This window comes from Anabrus simplex, chromosome 1, assembly GCF_040414725.1.
Source record: "Anabrus simplex isolate iqAnaSimp1 chromosome 1, ASM4041472v1, whole genome shotgun sequence".
NCBI classification, from domain to species: Eukaryota; Metazoa; Arthropoda; class Insecta; order Orthoptera; family Tettigoniidae; genus Anabrus; species Anabrus simplex.
In genome coordinates this window covers 1,462,025,041-1,462,040,697 of record NC_090265.1, presented here as the reverse complement: position 1 = coordinate 1,462,040,697, position 15,657 = coordinate 1,462,025,041, and positions in this window count along the sequence as shown.

Genomic DNA, 15,657 nt, shown 5'->3' with positions numbered 1-15,657 from the left:
TATAGTACCAACTAAACCTTTATTCCCTACCGTTGAAGCATACGAAAGAACATCGAAGGATTTACGTTAATTTTCAAAATACAAACGGGAATGTCCAAATAGGGGCGAAAGCAACGTGATAAAAGTCCTCCAGGGTGGATTTTTATCACAGTTGGGGACCTTCAGTATGGTGTGTGTCCTCCACGAGCACTTATTACAGCTTGGCACCTACGTGGCATGCTCCGTATAAGTCGACTGAGGTCACGTTGCGGTATCAGGTCCTATTCTTCAATGAGAGCCTGTTCGAGGTCTTGGAGAGTCTGTCGTGGAACAGGACGCCCACGAACATTTCTGTCCAGCCTATTCCACATATGCGCGATGGGATTAAGGTCGGGACTCACTGCTGGCCAATCCAACTCTTGACTGTCCAGTTCTCGTAAGACAGCTCTGGTGATGCGCGCTACATGAGCCCTGGCATTGTCGTGCATGAGTACGAATTCAGGGCCAATACCGTATTCAGCAACCAACACATGGTGTAGCAGTATCTGCTCGATGTACCCCGCAGCGGTAAGATTACCGCGGACGACGACAAGATCCGCACGGCCATCAATACTGATGCTACCCACCACCGTCACAGAACCTTGTACGAATCGGTCGCCTTCCTGGACAATATTTGACATACACTGTTCTCCAAGGCGTCTCCATACATGTTGACGTCCATCACGCTGTGTCATAGAAATCTGGACTCGTCTGTGAACAACACAGGTCTCCATTGGCGAAATTGCCCGTTGACGTGGGTAAGGGCAAACAAAAGGTGAGGTGCGCGATGTTGCTGCGTTAAACGGTGCACTTGAACAGGACGTCTGGGTAGTGACGACACTTCTATTAACCTGTTACTTATTGTCTGGTTAGACACCGTGGCTCCAGTGATCCTCCTGAAGTCTTGTTGCATTTCTCTGGCAGTTACTGAACGACGCCGCAATGCAGCGATGGTCAGATATCGGTCATCCTGTGGGGTTGTCATCAGTCCACGAACTTGTCCAACCCTCCTTGTGAACTGGCCTGTCACATTGTAGTGATTCCACAAGCGTTGAATAACTGATGGAGAGAATTCGATATTCACAGCAACATGACGAAACGTCCATCATTCCTGGATGAAAGTGACGGCCCTTGCGACTTCAACCTCGTTAATACGTCTCATGGGATCTGGTGGTTGGCGAACAACGTGTTCATATGACAGGTGTATCTCACAACGACATACGGACACACTGCTATTCACTTTGTTTTGGGGGGGTCACCTGATCGTTTAATGCATGGCCACGCCTACAGATGTAGTATAACTTCAATTTGACATACCCTGAGTATTAAACGTATCAACGTATGCTGTACGACCATTGGAACCCCGTCTACCAAATTAGCGTTCACATACCAGACGTTCCCCTAATTTATTGAACTGTGTATTTTGTACAATATCAATAGGGTGTACTTATTCCTTCGAACGTAGGTCGCATATTACAGACGCATATTCTAATTCGCTTCCTACAAGGCCAGTGAATAACTCAATGCGTATAAACGATTCCGTAGATTATTTAGAGCTCCTTATTAGAAATCCACGCATACGATTGGCCTCATTTGTAATTTTTGTAATATGAATGTTGAGAGTTAATTTTTCGTCAAATGTTACTCGTAAACCTCTAATTATGCTAACACTCATTTCAAATCTCGTATGCAGAAAGACGAATTCGTACATTCCTTTTCATAGTACATGTTATATATTTTATTTCTTTCCATTAAGAGACCTGCAGTTCATGTCACACCTAAGTCAAACAGGATGAATGTCTTCTGTAGCTCATCTTCATTTATTGTGTTATTGATAGATTTACAGATCTTTACATCAACAGCAGACAGTACAAATTTGCCATAAGGCGTAGTGATAGGTAGGTGTTTTATTTAAAATGAAAATTAGGAGTGGATCCAGATTAAATTTTTGAATAACACTGGAGAAATTAAATGGTCTGTGCTTTCAAATAATAAAGACACAAACTGCAGACTTTCTCTCAAGTATGTAAGTAACAAACAATATAATGATTTCGATCATAATTCACTGTCAAGCACATCATTCGTCAAGAGAGTTCCTGTTAATATTACTGACTTCAATTAACATCAAAGGAAGTTTTGAAGAAATATATCACATTTAATTCCATGAACACTTAAGTTTTGATAGTACATTGGCACGTTGTTCACTAAAATTTAAAAGAAGAGAAATGTTCATTATCTTAAGTAATTAAATTGAATGACTACCTGATACTATTCTTAATGTTTAGGGTAGCAAAATAAGCTTTAACGAATCAGCAGAATCTTCGACACTACGAAGAACGTGAACGGGACTTCGCTAGTGTTATACTGTTATTAACACATAATTATTTATCATCCTTGTACTGCTGCAGCGTTGTAGCCTTAACAAATATGACTCTCCTAACTAACTGATGTACGTAGGATTAGAAACTCTGAAGGCCTCTCAAGGAGCTCTTCCTTAATACACATGCGAAAGAACTTCACAATAATACTCACAGTCGAACGATTGTTGACGTGTTTGAATTTATGATATGCACCATTCTGGTCCTCGTGTCCTTTTTTCTACTTCTACATCCATGGCCCCAATAACATTTGTGACGATCTGGATAATAACTTCATCGGGCACCTCAGTAACACAATGTATTTCAAAACTATTTACCCCGCAATAATTTTCACTATTTTCACAACTGGTCTCAAGATTGTTTCCTGCTTTCTGGAGACGCTAGCATGAAGATAGCAAATTATGGATAATTGTTAACTCACTATTACTTCCTGGTGGTTATCAGGAACTTTCCGGTGTTCAACTAATCTCTCGTGGCAGGTGTTAATTGAGTTACCCTTCTGTTTTCCAAATTCATTCCTAGCCTTCTTCAATGTTATCATATCCTATTTCGCAATATACGGTAGTTCTTAGGTGTCACTAATAAGTAACATCACAGCATCTGCGTACAGTATTCATCGCTCTCAGGGCGCATTCTGTTCTTCCTGTGACAAATTTGCACCTCCATTTCTGATCACCAGATGTGGAAAAACTCCGCGTCTCTTTCCTAAAGATTTATACATTTGTTATAGATCCAAACATTTGCAATTAGAACACCGTATTTTAGCAGTGATATCCTGCCTCGGTACGACTATTCCTCACCTTGAAGTACCGAACTCCGGTATTATTAAGATCGTTAGATATGTTACACCGACTGCCTAAGTTTTAAACAAAATCTACTCATAAATAGCCATAAATTATTCAACTTTTACAATTATCTTCCAATGAAACATAAAGTTCTATGGAACTTGCTGCGCCGGTGGATACATATTTCAATTATCAATCCAGCATAATCAGCAGACAGAGCAATTTTACAGTACACCATTAACATTATTAACTATTAGCACAAGTTGACAGTGAACCACTGTCATCTGACTACATGGAAAAAATATAATTTACGGAAGATTTGAGCAAAGTGTAGCCTGATAACAGATGCCAAGTAGCTGAATCACCTTGCAAGGAAAGGGTGATTGGTCGGTGATCACTGTGCTCCTAGCCGAATATCATCATTTTCAAGTATCTGTGACAGGCTCTCCATTGCGATTCCCACTACCCAACTCTCTCGGTCGACACTTGTTCACTTTCGATAACGGCTATATAATGCTTTTAATACCCACGAAGATATCATTTTTAGCTCTTCATGAATAGTTTTTGGCCATTTACTTTCCTCTTCGCAGGGTCAAACCTCCCCATTCTTTTTGTTAAGGGAATTGCCATGATTTACTTACCCTTAAAATTAAAGTAAAAAGCACCTTCGGAATGTGTGATCGATGACAATGACGATGAATTTGTTGACTGATACTTAAAAATAGATATTTTCGCGGGGTGATGAGTACTTAATTAAGGATAAGAAGAAGGAAGTTGCGCATATTAGGAGGGCTGCAGAATGCACTTTTCTACTAAAGAAAACTATTATTTATGGCTGTCAGTATAATCAGTCTGATCTCAATAGCGCAGTCAGTTAGTTGTTGTCTGTCTTTTTCCCCTGTGAGTAAGACCGGTAGAATGCCATCTACAGTACCCCCTGACTGTCGTAAGAGGCGACTCATGATGACTATGGGCTCTCAACGTGGGAGCGTGAGTTCGCGACCACGGTCTGGCATTGCTTTCACTTACTTGAGTCAGGCTCAGCGATGTTATCTTTCCAATCGGACCTCCCTTGGTCAACTCTTGTTCTTTCACGACCCCGATGATAGGGAGTTCTTTTCATGCATTTCATGTCTCTTCCCATCTTTTTGGCAAAACTTCCACTTTCAAAGTGTCGGACCTCTTCCAATTTCTTTCTGATTAGTGTTAAAAGAGGATGGTTGCCCAACTTCCTCTTTAAACATCAACAAACACCACCACCACTTGTTTCTCTAAAGTAGCAGCTATGATCCCAGCTGAAATCAGAGGCTATCGATGGTGTAGAAATGGCAGCTCCTTCCAGAACATTAAATAACTCCTCAGGGAGAAAATTTCAACACCTGAATATGCGTTGAAATATATTTCAATTAAATTAATGTTACACAAATATCTACAGTAACATTGGAGAACTTGATTGTCAATCAGGTGATACTTTACTTAACTTTTTCCCTCTAGCAAAATCATGTATTTGAAATGTTAGTGATAGGTAATGTACATGTTGAACTGTACAATGGAAAATGAATACAATTACTTAAATTGTTGCTCATTGAAAACTGATATACCATGCACTTCCTGAGAAGATATTGTTAGTAAGTGACACCGGATATTTTAATTAGGTTTTTCCAGAGTTGGTCCTGAAAATTTGCAAGAAGTCTGTTCATAGTAAGAACGTTAGAATAACCATTCACATGTAAATGATAATGAGAGGGGAGTGACAGAACAGCTACTATCGTTATCGTTTATAACTGTGAGAAATGTGATCAAATATCTGGATTAAGAATCTGGATTATGAATGAGAACGAAATGTGTTTTAGAATCACTGGTAGATAAAGGACGTCATATTGTAACTAATGCATTTACTTATGCATACACAGCAGTAGTGTGACTTAATATTGCTATGATTGCTACACCAGTAGAGTAATACTCACCATCAGAGCTAGAAAGATCACATTTTTATTGGAAGATCTCATTGAAGATTATTTGATATGTGAAAGGTAAGAAATATCGGTAATAAATATAAAAAGGACATATCTAGAAAAGAGTTGTTTTTCAAGAAACATTCTTAGTACGCGCCTGCAAAGGCTTGGTGAGCTAGAGCTAATGGGGAGTTTCAAGCGTACAGCACAGTAAAATGTCTTGTATTATTGATTTATCATTGAACTTTTACGAAAAGATTCAAAATTGACTGATACTGAAATAGCCTCAATATATAACTATGTTTGCATCCATCAATACTTCAAGTAGTACTAATTATAAAACTACGCTAAATTAAGCCAATCAGTGTTTTAAGAGAAAATACGTTCTTGAGATTAGTGCCATTACATATTCCTCCTGGATTATTACACCTTTTATATCTACAACTATCCTCATCGTATTATGAACCCTCAGTGTTGTGTAGATATTAATATCTTTAAAATAGCATTGCTTTGTAGTTCGCATAGTTGTTTATATACAATAACATAAATAAAAGTTAACTAATAGCTATATTCAAACATTACGTGTTGGTGAGTACCGGTAATTATACTGCAGTAGTGTCACTGAATACTGCTATGATTTCTATACCAGTACGATAACGTTAACCATCAGACCTAGAAAGATTTCTATTTCATTGTAAGATCTCAATGATAATCATTTCATATTTGAAACGTATGAAGTGTCTGAAATAAGTGTAGAAAGAAAATATCTAGAAATGACTTGGTTTTCATGGAAGATTCCTAGTACGAGCCTGCAAAGGCTTGCTGGACTAAAAACACGGTTAGCTGAATGTTAAGTAAACTAAATCCCACATAGGACTAGCAATTCTGCAAATTCCTTAGAACGCGTAGTAGCTGAAATGCATCGAAACGTGAACCTTACATTATTTTCAGAGGAATCATTTTCCTTTGCTGATAATAATGTTGTTGAAATCAAAGTTTCATAATTTAAGATGATTCTGGTTTAGAGGTATGTTCAGATACGTTGATGCGTGGATAAGTGTCCGCCTCTCGTGTGTTATGTACTGTCTTAAAACTTTAGTGGTCCTAACATAACACTCTCTGGCCAACCGCCTAATTGCTGACCTAAGTGGGGCATTTGCAATGCTAACTGTAGGATCGCTGGCCACATGATGAATATGGATGCTGCAGCACGAGAGTGTTTACTTTGCTTGTCCCTCACAACCTTACCCCGTGCCAAGGAATAACAACGCTAAGCGATTTCTGTCCCACCGCTAAATTTGCGAAAAGTTTTGTTAACCATAAATGGGAAAAAGCAATCAAATGTGTTATTCTGTTGAGTCTTGAAAATTAAATCTACGGATTGTTGAACTCTTATGTCTGTTCACTAAGCATAAAACATCATACCTTCGGATAATAATTCATATGTGGAAATGTTTCTTTCCCTCATTGGGGACTTCAAGTAAACGAATGTGAAAAATATGATACACTACCTTTTAGACTGCATTTTCGGAAATAAATTTTAGGCATTCGTTTTCATATTATTTTGACGTGGTAGATATTATCTAAAAATTAAATATACTGACCAAGGCTGTTGTATATCTGAGCACTTTCAAGTACCACCGTAATGGGGCATGATCAAACGTGCTGACTTTAGAAAGATATTACAATTTCATTACAATGGCAATTTCTGGATAAGTTACTTCATTATTGTATTTTGAATTATTTTCGGTACAATGTGCAAACCCCGTTCTATTATAAAAATCCCTACAAAAAATTTTGCCTGAACTTTGAGAATACTTTCTTTCATCATTCTACCTCTGAAGTTAACTTATAGGTTGAGCTATATCTACGTCATTATTTATTAGTTTTGCCTTTAATTCCTCATTAAATACTCTACGAACGTTTAAACTACCCATTTTCATCATCATCATCATCATCATCATCATTCTCATCATCAGCCAATTCTATCATTACATGATGTGGCCTCTTTAAGTCGTGAAATCAGGTAGGTCTTTAGCAGAACTCTCCAGGTAGAACGGTCTCGAGCAGTTCTCTGCCAGGTAGCACCAGCTACAAAAAGACAAAGACATCAAGAGAATATCTGGTGCTACCTATTTATGCATAAAATAATTTGATATTCGACGATATACGGCTGAATAATTAACATACACTGTAGTTCTCGAGATGCCATAGAAATGCGATTCAGAGTCCAAAGGAAGAATTTTAAAACGGTGATCGTCTTGTCAAGGCATCCAATCAGTACTGATTTCGTAACGAAGAATGAACCGCAGGTAAACACTTGTGCGTTATTACATTTTACCTCGGCAATACGATGTCAATGGTATGCAGATTACGAAGGAGAAAAGTGTCCATCCCATTAAAGCAATGCGGTAAGAGTATATGGGACAACAGAATGTGAAATCAGACGAAGAGTTTATGTACACCGAGATGTGAAATGTGAAGAATAAATAAAATATCAAAATAGAGGGACGTCCCTGAGGACTGAAAATCGCTTGATGTAGAAAAACATTAGGTGAGTGCCGTATAAGGAAGTGTTCCAGCAATCTGATAACAATTACGGTACATACAGAGTGAATTTACTGATGCATGATTCGAAATATCCGCGTTCTTGGTAACATGAATCTTCAGGTTGATATGTAAATGTATTCTCACAGTAATAATAATAATAATAATAATAATAATAATAATAATAATAATAATAATAATAATAATAATTGTTACAGAGATCTTCGTGGTCCAGAGGAGGAAAGAAGAGTGTCGGGTGAATGACTGCACGAAGCACAAACTACAGTTTAAGTACTGCCAACAACATCTAAGAAAATATATTTCTTTCCCTATGACTGGATTGTTTAAACAACGACAACAACAACAACAACAACAACCACAACAACAAAATTTTAACAATGTAACGCTTCACCAGCAGAGCGAAGGAGCTCAAAATTTTACAACGTGGAGGCTAGTTATCTCAGAAAACTTTATATTAGATGAGCTCGTAAGCTCATAAAATTTACAAGAGAGAAGCTCGTCAGCTCAGAAAATTTACAAAAGAGGAGCTCGTCAGCTCAGAATATTTACAATAGAGGAGCTCGTCAGCTCAGAAAATTTACAATAGACGAGCTCGTCAGCTCAGAAAATTTACAATAGAGTAGCTCGTCAGCTCAGAAAATCAGTATAGGAGCCCGTCAGCTCAGAAAGTTTACAATAGAGGAGCTCGTAAGCTCAGAAAATGTACAATATGTGTACCCGCCACCTAGCCAAAAAGTCTCCGGCGAGAAAATCTACAGGGTGTTACTGGGTAAATCAAATGGGCGCATATCTTAAATTAACGTAGCGGCATACAGGGTAGGAGAAACGGGGCATACCTAACTATAATGAGAACACATTCGTATATAATTTAAGTTAATGCAAAAGGTTTATTAAATCCTGAGGATTATGGGAATGACGCATGAATACACAAATGAAGTACATAGTTTATTTTACAACTGATGTGGATTATTTATTGACTTGTAGTCGTGTGTGATAGATCCGAGTACTGTTTATCGCGAAGCTATATGCCATGACGCAACGTGAACGGAAACATTTATCATAAACACTGAAGCTATCTCACATTATTGACAAATGAAATGAACACTCATGCAACAAGTCCCAGCTATCCCTATTCTAAAAACACACAATTATTTCCCAACGAAATACTATAAAATGAATTATACAAATGTGGACCAAACACCCGGGTTTGAACCGAACCCTCACAGGATTACAATTCGCCGTGCCGATGGGATAAAGCCATCGCCGACGCTTATTACTCTCACAGTATGTTACACAAAACAACAAAGAATCACACATTATGTACAATAAACAGGTGAGGCACCCCATCCTTCATTTTAGCATTGTGGAATACCAATGCCCACGTAGAGGACTGAACTGATGACCCAGAGATGAACATGTGACACTGAAAACCCTAGCTAATTATACTCAAGTACCAATTACAACGTCATTTATTAGCGAATACATTATTCCGGAGTATTGGAAATTTCTAGCTCTTAGCCTATTTATTCAGGCCTCGCTTCACAGTAAAATCTCCCTCACAGGCGAGACACACACAAAAAATCTCATCTGGCGCACGGTCAAGCATTTCCACCCCCACATCGGGTGGTCATTAGCCTCGGCCTTCACAGGCATAACAAACCATTTCTTTAAAAACACCTCGCCCCGAGTTACATGCTCGATAATATTGAGGTCTACTCCTCGTTTATCAAACCGCATCGACTTCAAATAAAAAACCTCAGTTCAACACATGTTTTTCATGGCCAACCCATGAATTCAAATATCACACATATCTCGCATCACGACACCGGTTCAATAATACTAATATTTGCACAACTACTATTATTATTATTATTATTATTATTATTATTATTATTATTATTATTATTATTATTATTATTATTATTATTATTATTATTATTATTATTATTATTATTATTATTTATTTATTTATTTATTTATTTCGGATGACCACTGACTTCGTTACGTGATTTACCCGGTAATTCAATCATATCAAACCATCACACGGAAACTTCCTTTTAATTACAACGTAATTAAATAATTAAACGATGATTAACTCATAATCAAACCCTCATTAATTTATTGTTAACACATAATTGATTTATAATTAAGTTGTCACACGGTAATCAACTCAAAATTACTGTAAATATTCACGTCTAATTAACTCATAATCACACCGTAATTAAATTGTCACACGCTAATCAAATCATGATTAAATATTCACACGCTAATTAACTCATACATATACCATAATGAAATTGTCACATGGTACTTAAATCGTAATTAAATCGTACATAAACAGATCAAAACAACCCATCTTAAATTGAAACACTCCCTAGCTAAATATTTCAATGGAGGTAGGGGTATCAGTCCCGTGGACATCTCTCACATTTCTGGAACTCCTCACGTAGCTTAAATTACAATACTCACCACTCATGAAAATATCAGTACTGGATGAACTACAACCTAACTTAAATTATCAATCCCTGAATCTACTAAACTACTGGTCTTCTGACGCATTAACTGACTACATATTTCCAAAAATTAAGTAAATTAGTGAATCTTCTACCGCATGAAAATCTCTCAGACTATAGTTTCCCCTATTTACAAATAAATCACTGAGACCTGTTATTAAATAAAATAAGAAGTAAAACTACCTGCTAACCTTTTGCACTTCTACATTCAAATAAAGTTACATCCCTAACATTATAGCGTCAGCTTATGATAAATAATTCCCGTCCCTTCTAGTCGTGCCATTTAGATATGAAAATACTCATCTCCATCATCTGATGATACCTTGGTCAGCTAGGGAGACTGCTAGGGAGTCTGCTGACCCATTGGCACCAAGGCGATCATTGGTAGCTCCATTTCACCTTCAACCCGAAAGTCCATGGTTCTTGATCGATGAAGTTGCTTGCAGTATCATAAGCACAGAACACGTCACTATTTATTTTCACAGTATGTTCAATTGCGTACAGCGTGGGCGTCCGGCCACGATTTCGGATTAGTACGTAGTAATTCGCGGTTCGGTAGCGAATTCCTTGTACTTCTCAGCCACTATTTATTTATTACTACCCGACACAGTTGTGCTGTAGTAATAATAATAATCATAATATTACAATTCGAACTGAGTGTTCGCGACACGTCACAGTCTTAAAAGTGTAAATACCAGCGTCACGTATATCAACTGTATGCAGTATTCACACGAATTACTCTATTTCATTTGATTTTTAATTTTGAAGTCACTAAACAAAGCTTCGCCCTTGGTGAGCTGAGAGTCCTGAATGAATAGCTGCGCCTACAGCAGTGCTTTTTACAAGAAGGCAATTTACCCCACTCAAAATCTGCATATGGCCTATCCACGGTTCACTAGAAGTCAAATAGTACGACCATCAGATGACCAGTATTCACCTGATATGATTGAGACATCTCCATACGATTATTCTTCGTAGGATCTCCTGTAATTAATTAAAGTTTTTCTGCTTCCCCTTCCACACTAGGGTGAACTCCCGCATCGAGGAGGTGTTTTGACAGTAACCAGATGTCCCCTAGTAGTTTTCCACGCAGAAATAACAGTATTCTTTCTCCAACCGTAAGTTATCAACCAGGAAGACATTAAACACTCTAAATAAATGTCACAATTATAGTTATGTCTTCTTAATCAGAAAACGACTCCAGAATTCAGATTTTATTAATTTCCACATCGTAGATAATCACGTTGGCTAGCCTGGATTAAAGATAGCTTCCATATTTCGCTTCGAAAAAGTTTGCCTCCCCTCGATTTCTTGGTCATGATGTAGGGATGACTTAATCTCAAGTTACGTCACGGTGAACCACTGATTGCAGCCCCACTCAAGACTTCACGGGCTTGGCTCTCCTGCCGGCTCTCTGCTGGACAAGAAAAACTGTTGCTCAATAGATTGCAAATAATAAAATTCTGTAGAGTATATTTTGTAGACTTATTTTATCGGTCTCAATGATATTGATATTAATTGATTTCGAAATTCCTTTCCTCAAATAGCATTGCGTCTCCAATTTAAATGACAGTCTCAACCAAAGGTTCTTAGATCATGCCCCTGTATGGTGCAATAGGAGCTCGTCAGCTCAGAGAATTTACAGTACTGGGGATAAGAACTGCCATCTTGCAGAAGTTAGTTATAGATAACGACCAGTAGGTCTCATAAGTTTACATTTTCAAAAAATATAGGCTATTCTGTACGTAATTTGGGAAAGTAGAGTCATGCAGATAATACAGATCTGTTATGGTATTGTCTGTTGCGGATTTGTCATGCCAAGTGTAGCATAATCTATATATATATATGCATTGCTAAAAATTTGAAAAGAATGGTATTTCTGCATCGATCATGTCCACAGTAACAAGAAAATGCAGTTTTTACTTTTCCGTAATGTCTGTCTGTCTGTCTGTCTGTCTGTCTGTCTGTCTGTCTGTCTGTCTGTCTGTCTGTCTGTCTGTCTGTCTGTCTGTCTGTCTGTCTGTACACGCATCACGAGAAAACGGCTGAAGACAATTTGATAAAAATGGGTACGTAGAGTTGGGGGGTGAACCGCTACAATCTAGGCTATACATTATTTTATTTACGCTGAGTGAAATGGTAGTTTAGGGGAAGGCCTAAAATTCAATTCTCAAATATTAATATTATTAGTGGTCATATCGATAAATACTGCATAACTAAAGTTATATAGAATTAAATTTCTGATCATTTACGTTTTATGCATTTTACCGTACCGGCTATGATAACACAGATATTCATGAATTTGGATTTTTGTTGCTAAGTCCATATCAACGCCGAGCCCCAACAAAATGGCTAAACAGAATTTAATGAAAATCGGTATATAGAGTCGGGGAATAATAAACTACAGTTTAAGCTATAAACAATGTTATTCACCCTGGGTGAAATGGTAGTTTAGGGGAAGGCACCTAAAATTTAATTTTAAATACGTATGTTCTTGGTCCTATGGAAAAGTACTACATAACAAAAGTTATAGAGAATATAATTTCCGATTATTTATGTCTTATTCAGTTTTACCGTACCGACTATGATAAGAGTGGTATTTCAGAACCGGAAGACAATTAATAATGTCTAAGGTAAGGGTTATTCTGCCCGAAGGCAGGTCCGAACCTCCGCGGAGGTCTTCCTGAGCCGGAGTTTACGTGCGGTAGGGTGGCCAGTTCCTTTCCGCTCCTCCATTCCCTTACCCCCCACCAACAGCGCGTGGCAAACCATCCAACTCCTGACCACGCCCAATGTTGCTTAACTTCGGAGATCTCACGGGATCCGGTGTTTCAACACGGCTACGGCCGTTGGCATTAATAATGTGAAGGCCTACAATATCGAAAGCGCGTAACATAGATCAACAATAACATTACACTGACCGTTGTTTGTTGTAATGTTCTTTGTCTCTTATGCTGACATTCAACTCCGATAGTTGGGATTACTGCTGCGTACCGAGTATAACAGCCTAACTGAATATTGGCGGGAAATAGCTGAGGAGTTACATAACTTTCTTCTTTAGCATGCCCATACTCTGGTTCATACATTTTCTGATACTGCTGGTACGTAACACACTGATTCATCATAGTATGGCAGCTATTCGATACCTACTCTGACACGCTGTTATGAAAAAGCAGTGTGCGCACTTAAGTCAGAGGCTCAGTTAGTAGTAGTAGGAGTAGTAGTATGAACTGGTTTGGAATTACAATTTAGCCCTATTCCCAATTATAGTACCACAATTCACTAAATAGCTCAAAATTCAACCCTGAAAAGAGTCGTTTCTTAGGAAAAGCTTCTTCCTCTTCACTTTCATTAAATCTACATTAATTTTATTCCAAATTAGCAGCGAAGATTTGGTTTCTTCTCTGGCATGGAGGAAAAACTGCCTCCACGTCAAACAGTTCTTTCCCCCGCCAGTGTAGTGAATTGAGATTTTCCGACTCATCGGGTACTCCCAAGAAACAGATGAGTAAACGGGCATAGTTTTTGCCCTGGGACTGTCCACCATTTGAAACCCACCTTCCCCCCGCCGAAAAAAGGACGAAGATTGTTCACGGATCACGGATGTCTGCGTCTTGGCCATTCCAGCACTGTAGCTTTGGACTGTTAGTTCGGCAGCATAGTACTGTTCGTTAAAAGTGAGAAAATGTGTGGTTTTTCACTTGATCGAGTATTTCATATGAAGGCATTGTTTTTAATCGCGCCATTCCTACTGACGTGATTGTAATGACCCATGTTCATTTCAGTTGGTAAAACCACTAAGAGAGTCTTTCTGAGAATCTATAAAGGCAGGCGGAGAGTGAGTGTCTGCCATTATAATGAAAACTCTCCAACCTGATTGTGACTGACGGTAGGCAAGCTGGCCTACCATTACAATGAAAATTCCCTAACCCAGTATTGATATGAGAAAAGACGTTGGTGACTTGCCCGTCCTGCTTCTAGGGCAACGTTAAGAGCTATGCAACGTAATACAATCCTGCTCACAACGTTTACACTATCTAACCTAGAATTCTGTTTAAAATTAAGAATTCCGTAGCGAAGCACGGGTACATCAGCTAGTTTAAGATAATATTGGAGTGAATTATATTCTAACCTTGCTCTCGAAGACATAAGTTTCTGTTTCCTTGATGTTAAGGGAAAGTAAGGGTGGTTAACACTGTGGCTTAGCTAACGACTTTTCACCCTGATGGCTGAGTATCAAATCCTAGTGGATTTCAAAACTCACTTTCTTCAGTGTAAAGTTGTCCTCCCTTATACTTGTCATGACGGATCTGCAACAGGCTGTACCGTAACCGATTTTGTGTTCAACGAATCTCTCAGAGAATGCACCTATTTATCTCGTCAAACCAGTCAAACTCCAAATCGGTGGAACCAATGACCTCAGGAGGGAGTGAACTAGAATAAACTGAAGAAGGCTCCTTTATAACTAGACGTCCACTCCTGCTCAAGAGAATTTTTTATTCATGCAGAATTCAATCTATTACCGCAAACTGTTAAATGACCTCAATGCCGGTCCCTTAGTGTAGGGATAGTGTGCCTGCCTCTTACCCGGAGGCCCCGGGTTCGACTCCCGGCCAGGTCAGGGATTTTTACCAGGACCCAACGGCTGGTTCGAGGTCCACTCAGCCTACGTCATTAGAATTGAGGAGCTATCTGACCGTGAGATAGCGGCCCCCGTTTAGAAAGCCAAGAATAACGGCCGAGAGGATTCGTCGTGCTGACCACACGATACCTCGTAATCTGCAGGCCTTCGGGCTTAGCAGCGGTCACTTGATAGTCCAAGGCCCTTCAAGGGCTGTAGTCGGTAGAGGCATGATTTTTTCGCATTAATGATAAGCGCGACAAGAAATATTTTGAAGCGATTTTGAGATATCTTAACAAATCATATGATTCTAGTTAAGAAATTAGTGATTTTGTTTTCGCGAATTACAACGAATTACAGCTACAAAACCTACTTATAGCGAAATTTACTTATTTTGCGATAAGTGCGAAAATGCAGCGAAATTCTTGCAAAATAACAATCTTGAAATTGTATTCCAATATCACGCGTGTGAAGGGAAACAGGAGACAGAATAAGGATTTCTCATTTCTCATTTCGACAGAAGTATTTCTTCGTATTAATATTGTATAAAATACCTTAATGGTATGGCCATATAGGGTGAAAGCTATGTCCATATAGGGTCAAAGGGTAATTTGTTATGTAATGTTGATTAGGGCTATATTATAGGCCTAGTCCCATCAAGATTACATAAGGAATAATAAATTATTATCAATATTGTTTCTCTTTATTTTTCACAGGGAATAATTCACAAATCTCAGGAATTAAACTTTTTACGAATAGTTTAGGAAGTGATTAACGCGAAATTAAAGCGATGGGGTTATCCATATTTCGCGAAATAAC